The sequence below is a fragment of the Oncorhynchus kisutch genome, unplaced genomic scaffold, assembly GCF_002021735.2.
Source record: "Oncorhynchus kisutch isolate 150728-3 unplaced genomic scaffold, Okis_V2 scaffold4072, whole genome shotgun sequence".
Taxonomy (NCBI): domain Eukaryota; kingdom Metazoa; phylum Chordata; class Actinopteri; order Salmoniformes; family Salmonidae; genus Oncorhynchus; species Oncorhynchus kisutch.
This window is the reverse complement of record NW_022266017.1, coordinates 347,501-353,464: the sequence shown is the minus strand read 5'-3', so window position 1 is coordinate 353,464 and position 5,964 is coordinate 347,501. Positions and strand designations below refer to the sequence as shown.

Sequence of the window (5,964 nt, the reverse complement as noted above, 5' to 3'; positions counted from 1 at the left end):
CCTCCCCTCTCCTCCTCTCCCCCTCCTATCCTCTCCCCCCTCCTCTCCCCTCTCGTCTCCGCACGCCTCCTCTCAGGGTGACATATCCATCATCATGCCACAGCACTGTAGACAGCTCTTTAATAAGGAGAATATGAGCCTCAGCTAAAGTGCTTTGTTTTCATTTTGCTGCCACACCGCCAAAGGTAATGGGGGTCCCTCAAATATTTATAGAAGGCCTAGGTCGATGGTCCCTGCCTGTCTGCCTGAGAGAGGAGAGAGAGAGAGAGAGAGAGAGAGAGAGAGAGAGAGAGAGAGAGAGAGAGAGAGAGAGAGAGAGAAGTATAGAAAGAGGAACAGGGACTCTACCCATACATCACAACACCATTCAGCCCTCAGATGTGATGCTCAAATAAGGAGCAGCATGTAAGAGAAAGCATGGAAACCTCCAGATCTCCGTCCTCATTGACAGAGCACCACGCCCCCCTGAGAACCACGCCCCCTGAGAGACTAAGGTTCCCCAGCAGCTTATAATAGGATACTCAAATAAAGACAGTGGTAGAGGGAGCAACAGATCTTAAAATGGCTGCTGTATGGGAAGCTTTCTTCAGTTATATTAAGGGCAGTACTAGGATGATTTCTACTGGCAGTTACAGTACAATCTCCTCACTCCTAGCAGTGGCCACAATTACAGTACAATCTCCTCACTCCTAGCAGTGGCCACAATTACAGTACAATCTCCTCACTCCTAGTAGTGGCCCACAATTACAGTACAATCTCCTCACTCCTAGCAGTGGCCACAATTACAGTACAATCTCCTCACTCTAGCAGTGGCCACAATTACAGTACAATCTCCTCACTCCTAGCAGTGGCCACAATTTACAGTACAATCTCCTCACTCCTAGCAGTGGCCACAATCTACAGTACAATCTCCTCACTCCTAGTAGTGGCCACCAATTTACAGTACAATCTCCTCACTCCTCGCAGTGGCCACAATTACAGTACCATCTCCTCACTCCTAGTAGTGGCCACAATTACAGTACAATCTCCTCACTCCTAGTAGTGGCCACACTTACAGTACAATCTCCTCACTCCTGCAGTGGCCCCAATTACAGTACAATCTCCTCACTCCTAGCAGTGGCCACAATTACAGTACAATCTTCCTCACTCCTAGTTACTGGCCACAAGTACAGTACAATCTCCTCACTCCTAGCAGTGGCCCCAATTACAGTACAATCTCCTCACTCCTAGTAGTGGCCACAATTACAGTACAATCTCCTCACTCCTAGCAGTGGCCCCAATTACAGTACAATCTCCTCACTCCTAGCAGTGGCACAATTACAGTTACAATCTCCTCACTCCTAGCAGTGGCCACAATTACAGTACAATCTCCTCACTCCTAGTAGTGGCCACAATTACAGTACAATCTCCTCACTCCTAGCAGTGGCCACAATTACAGTACAATCTCCTCACTCCTAGCAGTGGCCACAATTACAGTACAATCTCCTCACTCCTAGCAGTGGCCCCAATTACAGTACAATCTCCTCACTCCTAGCAGTGGCCACCAATTACAGTACAATCTCCTCACTCCTAGCAGTGGCCACAATTACAGTACAATCTTCCTCACTCCTAGCAGTGGCCCCAATTACAGTACAATCTCCTCACTCCTAGTAGTGGCCACAATTACAGTACAATCTCCTCACTCCTAGCAGTGGCCACAAGTACAGTACAATCTCCTCACTCCTAGTAGTGGCCACAATTACAGTACAATCTCCTCACTCCTAGTAGTGGCCACCAATTACAGTACAATCTCCTCACTCCTAGCAGTGGCCCCAATTACAGTACAATCTCCTCACTCCTAGTAGTGGCCACAATTACAGTACAATCTCCTCACTCCTAGCAGTGGCCACAATTACAGTACAATCTCCCTCACTCCTAGAGTGGCCACAATTACAGTACAATCTCCTCACTCCTAGCAGTGGCCACAATTACAGTACAATCTCCTCACTCCTAGCAGTGGCCCCAATTACAGTACAATCTCCTCACTCCTAGTAGTGGCCACAATTACAGTACAATCTCCTCACTCCTAGCAGTGGCCACAATTACAGTACAATCTCCTCACTCTAGTAGTGGCCACAATTACAGTACAATCTCCTCACTCCTAGTAGTGGCCACAATTACAGTACAATCTCCTCACTCCTAGCAGTGGCCACAATTACAGTACAATCTCCTCACTCCTAGCAGTGGCCACAATTACAGTACAATCTCCTCACTCCTAGCAGTGGCCACAATTACAGTACAATCTCCTCACTCCTAGCAGTGGCCACAATTACAGTACAATCTCCTCACTCCTAGCAGTGGCCACAATTACAGTACAATCTCCTCACTCCTAGTACTGGCCACATTACAGTACAATCTCCTCACTCCTAGCAGTGGCCCCAATTACAGTACAATCTCCTCACTCCTAGCAGTGGCCACAATTACAGTACAATCTCCTCACTCCTAGCAGTGGCACAATTACAGTACAATCTCCTCACTCCTAGCAGTGGCCACAATTACAGTACAATCTCGCTCACTCCTAGCAGTGGCCACAATTACAGTACAATCTCCTCACTCCTAGCAGTGGCCACAATTACAGTACAATCTCCTCACTCCTAGCAGTGGCCACAATTACAGTACAATCTCCTCACTCCTAGCAGTGGCCACAATTACAGTACAATCTCCTCACTCCTAGCAGTGGCCACAATTACAGTACATCTCCTCACTCTAGCAGTGGCCACAATTACAGTACAATCTCCTCACTCCTAGCAGTGGCCCCAATTAGAGTACAATCTCCTCACTCCTAGCAGTGGCCCCAATTACAGTACAATCGCCTGACCCCCTAACGTTGGCATCAAATGTAATCTCTTTCTGATGCGAAGGAGGAGGTGTGAAGAATGGAGGAGGGGGAGATTTAGTAAGCTCTCTGTGTTGGCATGTGCTTGCGTATGTGTGTGTGTTCCTGCAGACCTCTTGCCTCATAATGTAAACAGTATTAAGCTGGTGGTGGGTATGTGTGTGTGTGGTGTGTGTGTGTTGTGTGTGGTGTGTGTGTGTGTTTGTGTGTCTACTGTAAACTCTTCCTCCCCCTGTTATCTCTTTCATCCTGTCTGTCTTCCTCTTTTCTTTCTGTCTCTCTCTTCCCCTCCTCTTTTAATTATTTCTCTCTCTCTCTCTCCTCTCTTCTTTCTCTCTCTCTCTTCCTCTCCTCTTTCTATCTCTCTCTTCTGCTTCTCTCTCTATCTCTTCCTCTCCTCTTTCCATCTCTATCTCTTCCCCTCCTCTTTCTCTCTCTCTCTCTTCCTCTCCTCTATCTCTTCCTCTCCTCTTTCCATCTCTCTATCTCTTCCTCTCCTCTTTCTCTCTATCTCTTCCTCTCCTCTTTCCATCTCTCTCTCTTCCTCTCACACAATGTACCTGTAAAATACTAGTACGTTTGCTGTATTTAATTGACTCCCTTTCTGTACCATTCATGTATACTCTACTGTACTTAATAGTGGACAGTATAACACATGTTGTGAGGCAGTCAGAGGAAACAGTCTGTGGTATATCTTTATGCTGCTGATCTGATTGCAGTAATATAAAGTAGATTACACTTTCATTAAGTCCGTTTCATCATGTTTTCACTATTTATTTCCTGTGTGAGTCCCTGCTGCTCCTACTCTACACTGCTGCCTCCATATTAGATCTGCATCCCAATCCCTGTTCCCCTATGGGCCCTGTTCCCTTATGGGTCCTGTTCCCCTATGGCCCCTGTTCCACTATGGGCCCTGTTCCACTATGGGCCCTGTTCCCCTATGGGCCCTGTAGAGGTCGACCGATTAATCGAAATGGACGATTAATTAGGGCCTGTTTGAAGTTTTCATAACAATCGGTAATTGACATTTTGGACACCGATCATGCCCGATTACATTGCACTCCACGAGGAGACTGCGTGGCAGGCTGACTACCTGTTATGCGAGTGCAGCAAGGAGCCAAGGTAAGGTGCTAGCTAGCATTAAACGTATCTTTTAAAAAACAATAAATTTTAACATAATCACTAGTTAACTACACATGGTTGATGATATTACTAGTTTATCTAGCTTGTCCTGCGTTGCATATAATCGATGCGGTGCAGGCCATATTAAACTACGGAAATGGTGTCACTTCTCTTGCGTTCATTACACGCAGAGTCAGGGTATATGCAACAGTTTGGGACGCCTGGCTCATTGCAAACTAATTTGCCAAAATGTTACGTAATTATGACATAAACATTGAAGGTTGTACAATCTAACAGCAATATCTAGACTTAGGGATGCCACCCGTTGGATAACATACGGAACGGTTCCGTATCTCACTGAAAGAATAAACGTTTAGTTTTTTGGATTTGACCATATTAATGACCGAAGGCTCATATTTCTGTGTGTTATTATGTTATAATGAAGTCTATGATTTGATATTTGATAGAGCAGTCTGACTGAGCCTTGGTAGGCAGCAGCAGGCTCCTAAGTATTCATTCAAACAGCACTTTCGTGCGTTTGCCAGCAGATCTTCGCTGTGCTTCAAGCATTGTGTGTTTTTGACTTCAGGCCTATCAACTCCTGAGATTAGGCTGGTGTAACCGATGTGAAATGGCTAGCTAGTTAGCGGGGTGCGCGCTAATAGCGTTTCAATCGGTGACGTCACTCACTCTGAGACCTTGAAGTAGTTGTTCCCCTTGTTCCCGCGAGGTTTGTGGAGTGATGGGTAACGATGCTTCGAGTGTGGCCGTTGTCGATGTGTTTCTGGTTCGAGCCCAGGTAGGGCGAGGAGAGGGACGGAAGCTATACTGTTACACTGGCAATACTAAAGTGCCTATAAGAATATCCAATAGTCAAAGGTATATGAAATCCAAATGGTATAGAGAGAAATAGTCCTATAATCCCTATAATAACTACAACCTAAATCTTCTTACCTGGGCTCCTGAGGAGAGAACACTGATACTGTCATCATGGGCTCTGAGGAGAGAGCACTGACACTCATCATGGGCTCTGAGGAGGGAGCACTGACACTCATCATGGGCTCCTCAGGAGAGAGCACTGACACTCATCATGGGCTCCTGAGGAGAGAGCACTGATACTGTCATCATGGGCTCCTGAGGAGAGAGCACTGACACTCATCATGGGCTCTGAGGAGGGAGCACTGACACTCATCATGGGCTCCTGAGGAGAGAGCACTGACACTCATCATGGGCTCTGAGGAGGGAACACGAGCAGGGGAAGTCATTATTTTCCCGCTCGTTGTCCAAAATGTCTGCTACTCCACTACTTGCATTAGTTTGGACAGTTGACAACGTTGTTTGATGTGTTCGCTTCATAGTTCATTTGAGAAGTACAAGAATTAAGTTTCCATTTCAGGAAAATAGCCAAGGCGCCGCCAAGCTAAAATCTATGATTGAAGCAAGTAACGTTCTGAATGACCAGCCAATCAGAGCCATTTCAGATGCTGTTCTCGTGCACATTATTTCTTTATTGGCTGTTTTAAAAAATCACATTTGCATTTATTCACATGCGATTGGATAAGCTAAATATTTAATGTGCTTTGCATTGTGGGCTACTTTGTATGTGGTTTCTCTATTGTGCTGCATCATTGACAAGTTGTATACCTCCACTATAATACTTTGATACGTATCAGTGGGGATTAAGAAGTGAGTACAGACAATGACCAGTGGAAGTGGGTAGAAGACCTATAACCTCCAGTATACCACTGGGAAGTCTATACTACATCCTGTTACTGCTTACTTCCTTGTTGTTGTTGTTGTGTAAATACACTAACTGCTAAATGACTTAAATGTAAATGTAATTGTTGTTGTTATTAACCGCGGTATCTCTTCCTGTTCTGTAGATGGCGCTCCACTGAGTGAGCTGTCGTGGCCGTCGTCTCTGGCAGTGGTGGCTGTTTCCTTCTCTGGGCTCTTCACCTTCGTCT

The 5,964-nt window shown here is 45.9% G+C and overlaps 1 protein-coding gene across 1 annotated transcript in view; it reads left to right on the top strand.

Annotated features, from left to right (window-relative positions):
• Positions 1-5,860: 5,860 nt before the first annotated feature.
• Positions 5,861-5,964, top strand: part of LOC109879899 (serine/threonine-protein kinase LMTK1) — a 59,712-nt gene continuing 59,608 nt past the window's right edge. The window contains exon 1 of the mRNA XM_031822132.1: positions 5,861-5,964. This exon is cut by the window's right edge and continues 50 nt beyond it. The gene's annotated coding sequence lies outside the window, so the exon portion shown is untranslated.